Below are 13,845 nucleotides of genomic sequence, written 5' to 3'. Positions count from 1 at the left end.
ATATAGAGAATCCACTAGCAAAGATTGTGAGCTTTTTTTCTGGTTCCAAACCTTTAAGGAAATCTCTGAATGGCCACTAAGCTAATGGCTGGCCACTAAGCTAATGAAGTGGAGAGGTCAGTGGCCACACATGGCCACTGAAATTTAGTTCAGAAAAGTCATTAAACAATACCAACCAAAGAAACAAATGAAAAAAAAAAAAATCCTTGTGATGTTGGAGAATCTGATTATATTATATGTTCAAAATGTCCAATATTCACTGAAAGATAAGAAGTATACAAAGAAAAGAGAAAGTATAGCCCATACATGGGGAGAAAGAAATTGCTCCTGAGGAAGCCCAGACACTAAACTTACTAGAAAAGGTTTTTAAATCAGCTGTTTTTAAATATGCTCAAGAGCATGTTCAAAGAACTAAAGGAAAGCATGAGAATGGTGTCTCACCAAATCGATACTATCAACAGAGACAGGAATTTTAAAAAGAAACCAAAGAGAAATTCTTGACTTGAAAAATACAATAACTGAAATAAAATTTTTTTCTAGAGGGGGCTCAAAATCAAATTCAAGCAGGCAGAAGAAAGACTCTATGAAACTGAAGACTGGCAAATTGAGATTACCTAATATAAACAGCAGAAAGGAGAATAAAGAAAAATGAACAAAGCCTAAGAAACCTGTAGAACACCACGGAGAGCACCGACATATAATGAGAGCCCAAGAGGAAGAAGAGAGAACAGAAAAGAAAAGAAATTTGAATAAAAAATTGCTGAAAACTTCCAACATTTTATGAATGGCTTCCAAGAATTTCAACAAATTTTAAGTAGGATAGACTAAAAAAAAAGATTCACGTCTAGAAATATCATAACCAAATTGTTGAAAGATAAAAACAGAAAGAATCCTGAAAGCAGCAAGTGAAGCAACTCATTATGTGCAAGGGATTTTCAATAATATTAACAGCTAATTTCTCATCAGAAAAGGCTAGAAGGTACTGGAATGACACATCTAAAATGCTAAAAAAAAAAAAAGTGTCAACCAAGAATTCTATATTCTGCAAAATCATCCCTCGAAAATGAAAGAGAAATTAAGATATTCCAATTAAAAGAAAATTGCCAGTTCATTGTTAGTAGACTTGCTCTACAAGAAATACTCCAGGGAGTCCTTCACTGAAAGGAAAAAATACTAGCCAGCAACTTAAATCTGCATGAAGAAATCAAGAACACTGGTAAAGATAATGATGTAAATATTTAAGTCAATATTCATGTATTTTTGGTTAGTAACTCCATTTTTTCTATATGATTTAAAACACAACTACTAAAGTAATAATTATCAATCTATGTTTTAGGCAAAACAATAATATAAATCTATGTCTATGGGCCTAGATGTATAAAGATGTAATCTGTGACAATAACTATATAAGGAAGGGGAACAGAGCTATCCCGGAGCCAAATATTTTATATGATTGAAACTAAATTGGTATTAATTCAAGCTAGATTGCCATAAATTAAGATGTTAATTGTAATCCCAAATGGCAAACACTAGGGAAAAGAAAACTATAATAAAAGAAACAAAAAGCAAATCACATGGTGTATTAGGAAATGTGACACAAAAGAAAGCAGTAAAGAAGGAACTGAGGGACAAAGAAGATATAAAGCATACAGAAAACGAAGAGCAAAACGGCAAAAGTAAGTCTGTATCAGTAGTTACTTTAAATGCAAATGGTTAAACTCTCCAATTAAAAGGCAGAGACTGGCAGAATGGATTATAAACAAACATGATCCAACTACACGGTGTCTAAAAGAGACACATTTTAGAACCAGAGAGTGAAAGTGAATGGATGGAAAATATATTAAATGCAAACAGTAACCAAAAGAGAGATGTCTATACTAACAAAAGGAATAATGAGTTTTGAGACAAAAGTTGTTACAAGATAAAAACGAGGACGTTATATAATGAAAAAAAGGTCAATCCATCAGGAAGCTATAACAATTATAAAAGTATATATTCCTAACTACAGAGCCCCCCCCCCATGAGGCAAAAATTTAACAGAATTAAAGGAAGAAACTGACTACTTCTACAGTAGTAGTTGGAAACTTCAACACCCTACTTTCAATAATGACTACAGAAATTATAAAATTAGCCAGAAAATAGAAGACTAAAACAACACTATAAACCAGTGGATCTTCTATATTACATTTCATCCAACAGCAGATTACACACGGAACATTCTCTAAGACAGATCCAATGTTAGACCACAATGTAAATCAATAAATTTTACAAGGCTGAACTTATACAAAATATCTTCTCCAACCACAATAAGATTAAATTAGAAATCAATCACTGAAGGAAATTTGGAAAATTCACAAATATGCAGAAATTAAACAACATACAGACAACCAATGAGTCAAAAAAGAAATTTAACAGGCCTGAAAATTGTGCTCTTGAAGAACAAAACCGAAAAGATCTAGAGAATTATTTTCCATTGATGTTCAGATTGTTTGAGACTGAAAAGGGAAAGGTACTGAAACATCACGATCATATCATTTCCTTTTGGATTAATGCATTCTGGGAAGTTTTAATTTATTAATGTTAAAAGTTAATTATTTTTCTAACTTAAGATGACTAAGAATTAAGCAAGAGCTAAATTAAATCATGATATTCAATTTTGTAAAAAAGTCAAAAAGAAACCACTGCGGAAATAGAAAAGTACTTTGATATGAATGAAAACAAAAACACAACATACAAAAACTTGGGGTGCAGTACAAGCAGTGCTCGGGAGAAATTTTACAGCTATAAATGGGACATGCAAAAAATCCCACCCTAACCTTCTGCCTTAAGGAACTAGAGAAAGAATACCAAAACTAAACCCAGAGCAAGTTAGAAGAAAGGAAATAATGAAGATTACAGGAGAGCTAAATTAAATAGAGAACTAAAAAACATCAGATAACCCACAAAACCAAGAGATGGTTCTTTGAAAATGTCAACAACATTGACAAACTTATAGTAGAGTGAGTAAGTGAGTGAGTGAGTGAGTGAGTGAGAGAGAGAGAGAGAGAGAGAGAGAGAGAGAGAGAAGATAGAGATAGTTGTGGTGTTGTGGTGTGTGTGTGTGTGTGTGTGTGGCGGGGCAGGGAGTGGGCGGGAAGGGGGAGCGCGGGGAGAGGGAGGGGGCGGCGAGGGAGGAGGAGGAAGAGAGGAAATAGCGGCGAGAGAGTGGAGAGGGGGAGGGGGGGAGGGGAGCGAGATAGCGACAGAGAGAAGAGCGCGAGAGCGCGCGAGAGAGAGAGAGAGAGAGAGAGATTGAGATTGATTGATTCAAACTACTAAAATCAGGAGTGAAATTGGGGACATTGTTACTGGCCTAACAGAAATGAAAACAATTATAGAGAATACTATGAACAATTGTATGCCAAGCAATTATAAAACCCAGGTAAAATAGATAAATTCTTGGAATACACAAATTGACTCATAAAGAAATAGAAAAACTGAATTGACTTAAAACAAGTGGTTGATCAGTCAATAAAAAAACCCCAAACAAACAAAAACAAAAACAAACAAACAAAAGAACCCTAACAAAGCCTAATAGAGAAAAGACAAAATCTCAAAACCAGATGACTTACTAATAAATTCTATCAAACATTTAAAGAACTCACTAGTCCTCTTTGAACGCTACTAAAACCCAGAAGAGGAAGGAATGCTTCTTCACTCATTCTATGGGACCTTGATACAAAAGCCAGACAAACACCACAAAAAAAGACAACTATATACCAATATCTCTTTGAATATAGAAGCAAAATTCCTTGACAGATTTCTAGTAAACCAAGTCCAGCAGCATATAAAAAGGATTTTATACCATGGCCAAGTGAGATTTATCCCATGAATTCAAGAGTTGTTCAGTGTATGAAATCAATCAATATTAATACACCATATTAATAAAATGAAGGAAAAAACTCTCAATGCTGAAAAAAATATGATCATCTATCATTACTTGACGACAAAACACTAAACTAGGAGTAGAAGGGAACATTCTCAAGCTGATAAAGGGCATCTATGGAAAACCCATAGCTAACCTTGTACTTAATGGTGAAAGTCTGAAAGCTTTTTCCTAAGGTCATTAATAAGAGGGATATCTGCTCATGACACCTTTGTACTCAAAGTTCTAGCCTAAGCAATTAGTCAAGAAATAAAAGGTATCCAAATAGGAGTGGAAGAATTAATACTCTCTCTATTCACAGATGGCATGATTCTATCCACAGAAAATTCTAAAGCATCACAGAAGATGAATTAGAGCTAATACAGATATGCGTTGCTTAATGATAGGAATACCTTCTGAGGAATTTGTCATTAGGCAATTTTGTCCTGTGTGAACATCACAGAATATACTTACACAAACCTAGATGCTATAGCCTACTACACACCTAGGCTATATGTTATAGCCTACTGCTGCTCCTAGGCTACAAGCCCGTATAGCGTGTTACTGTACAAAACAACACAAGATTAACAAAGAGGTATGAGGATGCTGCTGGCTTAACACGGCACACTGGTTTACAATGTATTTTTTTTGGCAAGGCAACCCTTAGTTACCTCATAGATTGCAAGGACCCTGTCAGATTACAATCCTTTATTTTTTACGCCTACAGCACCTGGTCTTCCTACGTGGTCTCCCATCCAAGTACTAACCAGGCCCGACCCTGCTTAGCTTCCGAGATCAGATGGGATCGGGCTTGTTCAGGGTGGCATGGCTGTAGACCAAACTTTTTATTTTAGTAAGTAGAAAGAGTATATTCTAAAATAACAATAAAAAGTACAGTATAGTAAACACATAAGTAACATAGTTGTTTACAATCACTATCAAGTGTCATGTACTGTACATTATTGTATATGCTATACTTTTATATGACTGGCAGCACAGTAGGTTAATTTACACCAGTATTATCACAAACATGTGAATAATGCACTGCACTATGATGTTACGATGGCTATAATGTCTATAGGTGACAGAAAAATTTTCAACTCCATTATAAATGCAGTCCAACATTGACCAAAACATCATTATATGGTACAAGACTGTAAGTGAATTTAACAAGTTGTAGGATATGAGATCAATATATAAAGATCAGTTGTATTTCTATACACTAGCAACGAAAAAAAATCTGAAAATGAAATTAAGAAAAAAACCTTTACGAAAACATCAGAAAGAATAAGATACTTGGGATTAAGTTTAACAAAAGAAGTGTAACATTTATATACTGTGAACTATAAAACATTGCTGAAAGAAATGAAAGATCTAAATAAATGAAGAGACATCCATGTTCATGATTGAAAGACAATATTGTTAAGATGGCAATACTTCCCCAGTTGATCTACAGATTCAGTGCAATTCCTATCAAAATCCTACCTGGCAATTTATAGAAATGTAAATGCTTATCCTAAAATTCGTAGTAAAATGCCAGAGTCCAAGAATAGTTACAACACCTTGAAAACAAACAATGAAATTCGAGGACTCACATGTTCTGATTTCAAAATTGACTATAAAGCTATAGTCATCAAACAGAGTGGTCAGGACATCAGGAAAGACATATAGCTCAACAGAAGAATTCAAAGTCCAGAAATAAACCTATTCATCTATGGTCAATTAATTTTCAACAAAGGGTGCCAAGATCATTCAATAGAGAAAGAATAGTCTTTTCAACAAATTTGTTGAGACAATTGGATAGCCACAAACAAAAAAATGAAGTTGGACCCTTTGCTTGCACTATGTACAAAAATTTACTTGAAATGAATCAAAATCACAAATTAAGAGTTAAAACTACAAGACTTTTATAATAAAACAGAGGCAAATCTATATGACCTTTGATTTTATAATGAATTCTTAGCTATGACATTGAAAGGACAGACAACAAAAGAAAACAGAGAAATTGTACTTCATCAATACTTAAAACTCTGCAGCCACTGTGTAAAAGTTTGGTAGCTTCTTAAAAATAATAAACATAGAATTGTCATAAACCTAGCAATTACATTCCTAAATGTTTACAGGTGTTCCAACAAAAATTTGTACACAAATGTTCATAGCAGTATTAGTCACAATAGCCAACAAGTGGAAACAACCCAAGTGTCCACCAACCAATGAATGAATAAACAAAATGTGGTAAAGGTACATTCATACAATGAATATTATTCACATATAAAAAGAGATGAAGGTGTGGCGCATGCTACAAAGGAATAAACCTTGAAAACATGGTGTTAAGTGAAAAACACCAGACCCAAAAGCCACATATGGTATGAATCCATTTTAACTGTCCATCAAGACACGGAGACAGAAAGCAAATCAGCAATCCCCAGGCACTGGGAAGAAAGAAGAATGGAGACTGCTGAATACATACAGTTTCTTTTGGGGTGATGACAATGTTCTGGGATTAGATGATGACTGCACAACACCATGAACATAATGGGAAGCACTGAATTGTACACTTTAAAATGGTTAAAATGATGAATTTTATGTTTCATGAACTTTATTTCAATTTTTCAAAATTGAAACAATGCAGAAATACCTTTATTGCACACTATGTGCTAGGCACTATTTTAGCCGATACACACACACGTGTGTGTATATAGGTATACAAGTATATATATATATATGGAATTAACCCTTTGAGATATAATTATTATCTCCTAAAGAGAACTGGCTTCAAACTGACTCAAACTGAGGCTAAGGAATTTGTCCAATATTACGCAGGTAGTAAGTGGAGGAAATTTCTTCCAGAAATTTAGTCTCATTTCCCATGCTTCCTCTTCTAAAACTAAAGACTATTTTCTGCATATTGTATGTCTACTCCTTGATTATCTTCTAATGTAAATTACAATATCTACATCAAATGAAGCCATTATCTCTGGGAATCTGAAAAACAGGATTAGTAAGGATCTGATGCAGCTCAAATGTATGGGTTTGAACATATGTAAGCCACTTACTAGCTATGTGAGTTTGGATGAATTACCTCAATTAGTCTCAATTTCTCATCTGTAAAATGGGGATGATAATGCTACAACACCTAAAAGATTGCTGTGATATTGAAATAATATGTATGTGAATAATGTGCTTATCATAGGATCTGGCATATAGTTGATGCTGAGTAAATGAAAACTTTAGCAGAAACAGAAAGCTACAATTTCTCCTTCATTCAAACAGCTGGCACATCTGACTTGCAGTTTATTTGGATTTGTGCTTTAGTCCATGAAGACTAGAGAACTGAGGAAAAGAAAATGGATTTAGAAGTTTTTCATTTATTGATTTGACAATATTTACTGAATACCTACTACGTGTAAGCATTAAAGATATAGTGATAAAATACACATAATCTCTAGCTTCAAAAACACTGAAAACTCCGCCTTAAGTAACCCGAGAGAGATGTCTTATTTTACTTTACATCAGGGACCGACAAACGTTTTCTGTAAAGGCCAGACAGTAAATATGTCATGCTTTGCGGGCTGAGAGACTATTACATTCTGCCACTGTAGTGAGCAAGCAGCCACGGACAATACACAAACAAATGGGTGTGGCGGCGTCCCAAGATGCTTTTACTTTCAAAACAGGTAGTGGCTGGTTTTGGCCCACGGACTGTAGTTTGTAGACCCCTGGTTTATAACAATGGAATACCAATAATCTAAAATTCATTCTACTTAGTGTCTCCACAATGTGAGACTCAACCTTTTTACTTTTTTTTTAAGGTCTGCCAGGTGGCAGAAAAATAAATGACTGACTAGTTAACCAAACAAAAATCAGAATACTTACTCACAATGTGACCAAGGTAAACTTTTTAAAATAAAACTTCCTATTGCCTTGAAAAAACTAAAGGATATTAAATCTAAGAAAAGAATATGTATTTGGCTATCAGTTTCAATAAGGAGGAAAGACTGTAGTTATTAAAACTATATATTTAGGTACATAGTTGAGGAATTTAAAATTCTGGTTGACATCTGGGAATCTTAATTTGTGTAATGTTTCTACCCAAAGTCAACTGCCTCAAAGTCAGTAATTCCATGTAATCTTTCTGACTAGGTCCTTGGGTCATTTTCACATCTGATATAACTGAGTAAAAGCTCAAGCTAAACTCTTAATGACTTTGTCCTCTTTGTTCTGGCCTTTTCACTTGAATTTATCAGTCAACAGAGTCCACTCCCCAAAACCAACCAACCAACCAACCAACCTATGTGCCTAGGCACAAGTACATTCACCACTAGAATTAAATAAGAGACACTTAAAGGGAGTTGTCTCTGATCAGTGGACCAGGAGGACAAGGCAGGACACTTGTGTTCATATATGTTCAGGACTATAGGATTTTTATGCCAGGTGCATAGAAAATTCAAAATAAATTGTAAGGCGATGGTGCTTTACAAATAATGATATTCCATGGTAAATAAAAATAAGTAAATAAAGTAGCTTACTTCATGATAAATTTTAAATCTGGGTTTCTATGGCTAATCTGCTACAAAAGAATCAGGGAGACGCTCTGGGTTCTTCCATACGGATCGAAGTCAATTGTCTTTGGAGAAATCTCTTAAAATTCATATAGGATTATAATTTTTTAAGTGACTTTTCTTAGCTTGAAACTATGTATAGGAATCAATGATAGCTTAGCCTATATCAAAATCCTGGTTACTAATGCTCATTTACAATATATATCTTATTATTCTTTGAGAGTTGAAGTCAGTAAGAATGATTTGTTGACAAATCAGATAATTTCCAGTAAAGTAAAAGAGGAATGTATTCTCCTCTCATATTTTTAACTTGTATTGAAATAAATTTGGATTCATAATGTGTTTATTTAAGTTGGATACACCTCTGCCTGCCTCATAAGATTGAAAAAGGAAGCAAGCTCCAAAATGTAGATACACAAAGATTGCAGCCTTTAGAGACAGCTGCTCCCGACATCTCATTTCTAGGGGACTGAGTTGCCTGAAACATCAGATCAACTAACTATTCACAAAACGGAATCATCATTTCTAGTAACCACATTAGTTATCTCAGACTATGTTTTGCAATTAATTTATCTTGAAAAGGAGGTCTCTTTAACAAGTCAATGGCAGGGGTAAAAAGCAAAATGGACAGCTGTGTAGTAAAAGGAGCCAGAACAACCAAATGTAATGTATGGACTTGTGCGATCTCTGATTCAAACAAAACCAAGGTAAAACGACATTTTCAGACAACTGGGAACATGTGAATAAAAACTGCTTAGTAGGTGCCATTGAAGAATTATTAATTTTATTGGTGGGATCCTTGTATCATGATTCTTTAAGAAAATATCTTTATCTAAGAGGTGGATAAAATGCCATGGAGTCAGATATTTATGTTTAAATAACTTAGAAAAAAAAGGGTAATGTGGCAAAATGCTGATAACTGTGAAATCGGAGTGATGAACATAAGAGAGATCATTAAACTATTCTCCCTACTTCTGTGTATGTTTTAAAATGTTAATAATGAAAGCCCCCCCCCCAAAAAAAAATACAGTGGTAAGTGATAAATCACAACATATAGTTAAATCTAAATATATTTTGATTGGTTGGCATGTGTGTTTAGTAAGTGTTCTTAAAACAGAAGAGATATGCCATTAGACAACCTAATAACAGCTTAGAACAACAACAACAAAAAAAAAAGATGGAAGGAGGCAAAGGATAAACTATAAAGCAATAGCTATTATTTGATTTTGATCCATTAGTAGAGAAATAGGTTTTATTTTCACCTTTAAAGATGAGAAGGTAGTCACTGTGTAATATAAAAACACATAAAAATGTCTAAGTTAACAGGAAAAAAATTTTTGCTAAGCCAACAGCAGGTAAAAAAAAGTATAATGAATACTATAGACAAAATAAGAGGAAAATAAAACCAAACATATTAGTTTCTCAATAAATATAAACATATATTGAATTCCCTTACCAAAATACAAATGATCATGAAATTGGGTTAAAAACAAAACCAAAACTAAAAACAAAGTGATGAATAAAGACGAAAGTAAACAAAAGGAAAGCAAGAGTGTTGATATTAATATCGGAACAGAGGGTAATTTGAGATCAAAAGTAACAGGACAAAGTGGTAATAGGTAATGATAAATCATACCCTATTAAACGTTAAAAGTCATAAACCTTTATGCTCCAAACAGACCAATATCCATATATATAACAGCAAAAACTTCTGAATATAAGAACTTCATAAAAACAATCTGATAGAAGACTTTAATATACCTTTTATAGAATTTAACATATCAAGTAAACCAAAAATAAGCATAGCTATAAAGAAATAAAAGTTCAAATTACATATTGCCTAAAAATTAAAAAAATATATATTTTACATCAAAATTTATGAAAGCTAAACCACTACTTAAGAGGGAAATATATGCAGCTTTATATGCTATTAGTAACAAGATAAACCGAAAATGAATAAACCAAGTGCCCAGCCTAAGAAAGTAGAGAAAGAATAAAACGCTGAAAGACACACACACACACACGAAGAATGGATAAACTAAAAGTTGAAAGCAATGAAACAAAAGGAGAAAGCTAGTTCTTTAGAAAGATGAATGAAATGTAGCAGACAGAGTGCCTCAGTAGTCATTTAACCCCTCAGTTTCTCTACCTTGAAAATAGTCACATATCGCCTTAACCTTCCTGTCTCTACCTCCTGCACTTTGTAATAGCAGGGCCAAATGATCTCATCTGAAAGCTCAGCCCAGACAGGTTCTAAACATGAAACAGGGAACATTTAAAATTTGTTGTTCACCTAACGCAGTTTTGCATTCATTCTCTTTCATAGACTTCACAGACATACTGGTCCTTAATCCCAGAGCATCGGTCTCCCCTTACAGGGTGTCTTCCTTTGTGGTTCCTGCCAGATTACCTTGTTCTTGGCAGTCTTCCAAAGACAGGAATCCTGCCTCTGAATGTCATCAGCCCAGTGGACAGTCCCCAAGGCTTACAACTGGATCTCTTAGATGACAGTTGACTTACTGCTATGCTAAAAGGCATAGTCCAATTTCCCACTGGTGCACTTCTACCCCGACAAAGTAAAGTGAGAAAAGTGACTACAGTCAATGAAAGTGCTGGTTTCAAATCCATGACACACCGATGGAAGAATGAACAGGTGCCCATACCTACAAAGAGAACACGCAAAAAAGCAGAGCACAGTCTTCATTTGATTTCCATTTTCCAAAGTTTACAAAAGTACATAAGGCCAAAGCTATATTATATCTAGAATACTTCCTGCAATGCAAGTGGACCTGAGAAGCAGTTATTAGCTTTCCACACTATGCACGGTAAAGCACACCGGAAGGAAAGAAACATTGACACTAATTCACTGTATTTACTAAATACAAGGTTTGTTTTCTTGCATTATCCTCCAATTTTAATAAATTCTTACAGCATTTTAAAAACTGACAATTCACAAAATAAAAACAAATCAGGAAGTGCAATGAAACGATATTGAACGCTTTTCTTTAGATCTCTAAAATTAACTCAGTTTTTCAGGGTGAAATCTTTATGTCTATATAAATAGACATGCAATATTCTACCACATTTTCCCTTTTCTTCAAGGACTGTTAGGGTGAATATATAAATTCATGGTATGAACCGTAAATCCCTTGAAGGCAGAGACCAGTTCTTTCAATGTATGTTTTCTTAAAAAAGACCAATTCCCCAAAAGGCTTTCTCAGTCTTTCCTTCTAGGTAAATGGCACCACTATCTACTCAGTAGCCTAAGCCAAAAATCTAACAGTAAACCTGAATTATTTTCTTTCCTTCAGCCTTATATAATTTGCCAGCAGTCCAAACATTCCCATGATCCTAGTCCAAGCCACCTATTCTTGGCCAGCTTTGGGACTCTGTTCAAAACATCTACTCTGATTCAAATATCATGGCTTCTCTGTAGATAAAGTACATATTCAGTCCACCTTCCTTCTAGTCTAGCACTGTCCAAAAGAACTTTGTACAATCACAAAAATGTTCTGGATTTGTATGTCCAATATGGCAGCCACTAGCGACAAGTGGCTTTTGAGCACTTGAGATGTGGGTAGCATGACTAAATAATTAAAATTAAAATTTTATTTAACTTTGATTCATTTAAATTTAAATAGGCACAAGTGGCTAGTGGCTACTATATTCCACAATGCATTTCTAGAGCACCTTCCCAACTATAGAAGCTGGAGAGCAAAAAACAAAAAGTGATCTGGGTTTGGCCAATCAGATGCACTGATATAAAATGCATACATGAGGCAAAGACCACTTCTGCTGGCAAATAAGGTCACGGGTTTTTCTGTCCTAGTATTCAACCAGTAGCTTCACAGGTGGGAGGCAGTCCTCTGAGTCCTGGAGCTGGTAGGAGTTGCAGCGGCTAACTGATCATGGTGGTTTCCTGACCATGGCGCCCTCCCAATTATGTATGGTTCAAGAGACATTAGCTAAATCTGGGATAATCACAGAGAAGTCCAACATTGCAGCAGAGCAGCAATGAGTTTATCTTGGGTGATCTGCAGGGGAAAGAGAATGAAGAGTCTTTAAGAAATGTTATTAGAAGAACTTCTGTCGATAAATTAGATAGGGGAAGGGTATGACAGATAACTTGCAGGTGTCAGATTTGAACAAGAATGGATACTGGTACCATTCGCAGAAATAGGGAACACTGGAAGAGAATTAGAAGGGCAGAGAAGACCATGAGTTTGCCAAGCAGGAGGTGCCATTGAAACAGTCAAGTGGAATTGTCAATTAAGTATCTAGATACATAGCTCTGAAGCTCAAAATAAGTAGTGCTAGACGTATAAATTTAGAAACTCCTGGTACATGAAGAAAAAATCAAACCATAGCCATGAATAAGATTGCTTAAAGAAAGTATGGAGTGGTATGATATGAAAGCCTTAAAGGAGTATGCAGAACGCAAATAATGCAGAGAACCAGAGGTAGGTAGAAAATCAGAAGAGTGTAGTTTTATTCCAAGAATGAAAGAATGGTCAGCCGTATCAATCCTGCACTGTCAGGTAAGATGAGTATGGAAATGTACTGACTAGATTTGCTATTTTGCTATGTTGAAGATCACTGGCAACCCTGGGAAGAGCTGTGTTGGTAAAGTAGTGGGTACAGATGCCAAACCAAAGCGGAGTAAGGAGCGAGTGGTAAGTGAGGAAATGAAGACGGATTTTCCAGAAATTTGACTGCAAAAAGGAGATCTGGGTTTGAGAGACTTTCATTCCTTTTTGGTACGGATGAGAAGAATCCAGTTGAGAGCAGAGGTTAAACATAGGGAATAGATAGAAATATTGACAGTATGTTCCCAGAGCACGTGGGAGAAGAAAGAGGGATAAAATCAAAATTATGAGAAAAGCTGCCTTCAAACAGGGGACATCTCCAGCAGAAAGGAGAGGACAGATGGAGGAATAAGTCTGTGCACTGGTCATGAGAAGCTGAAAGCATCTGCATGTAAATGTTATAAATCCTGAGGACATGTAAATGCCACTGCCAATAAAAGTTGAGAGGGGAATGCTCTGTTTGAACGAATGGAAATGAGGGTGCCAGCTGATGGTAAGAGAGTTCTTTTAGCCTAGAAATCTTCATCAAAGGTAGTAGGAAGGTTGTCTTAAGGGGAAAATGGACATGTAGTTTGAAGGGAAACAGTACTAGCAACTCAGTCTACTTTGCCCAGCTGTTCTTTAAAAGTAGATCTGACGTATACAGTGATTGAGTCTGCATTTAACTTAACCCTTTCTCCCACACTAGTGTTTCTTCATATTTCCAATTTTACACAAAATAACTGATAACTTAGGAATTTGAGAAGTGATATGTAAAAACTCAAAATTACACTAGATAATCACTGAGAGAAAA

General features: G+C 35.0%; 1 protein-coding gene and 1 non-coding gene across 2 annotated transcripts in view; both read right to left on the bottom strand.

Annotated features, from left to right (window-relative positions):
- DNAJC1 (DnaJ heat shock protein family (Hsp40) member C1) overlaps positions 1 to 13,845 on the bottom strand; it is a 186,503-nt gene that overhangs the window by 123,474 nt on the left and 49,184 nt on the right. The gene's annotated exons all lie outside the window — the stretch shown is intronic.
- On the bottom strand, positions 4,623 to 4,741 carry LOC118609005. The gene has a single exon (XR_004953230.1). It is a non-coding gene; the product is annotated as a 5S ribosomal RNA (ribosomal RNA).

Source organism: Rousettus aegyptiacus, unplaced genomic scaffold, assembly GCF_014176215.1.
Source record: "Rousettus aegyptiacus isolate mRouAeg1 unplaced genomic scaffold, mRouAeg1.p scaffold_m13_p_10, whole genome shotgun sequence".
Taxonomy (NCBI): domain Eukaryota; kingdom Metazoa; phylum Chordata; class Mammalia; order Chiroptera; family Pteropodidae; genus Rousettus; species Rousettus aegyptiacus.
Note: the sequence above shows the minus strand (reverse complement) of the source record. Positions and strands in the feature narration are given on the sequence as shown.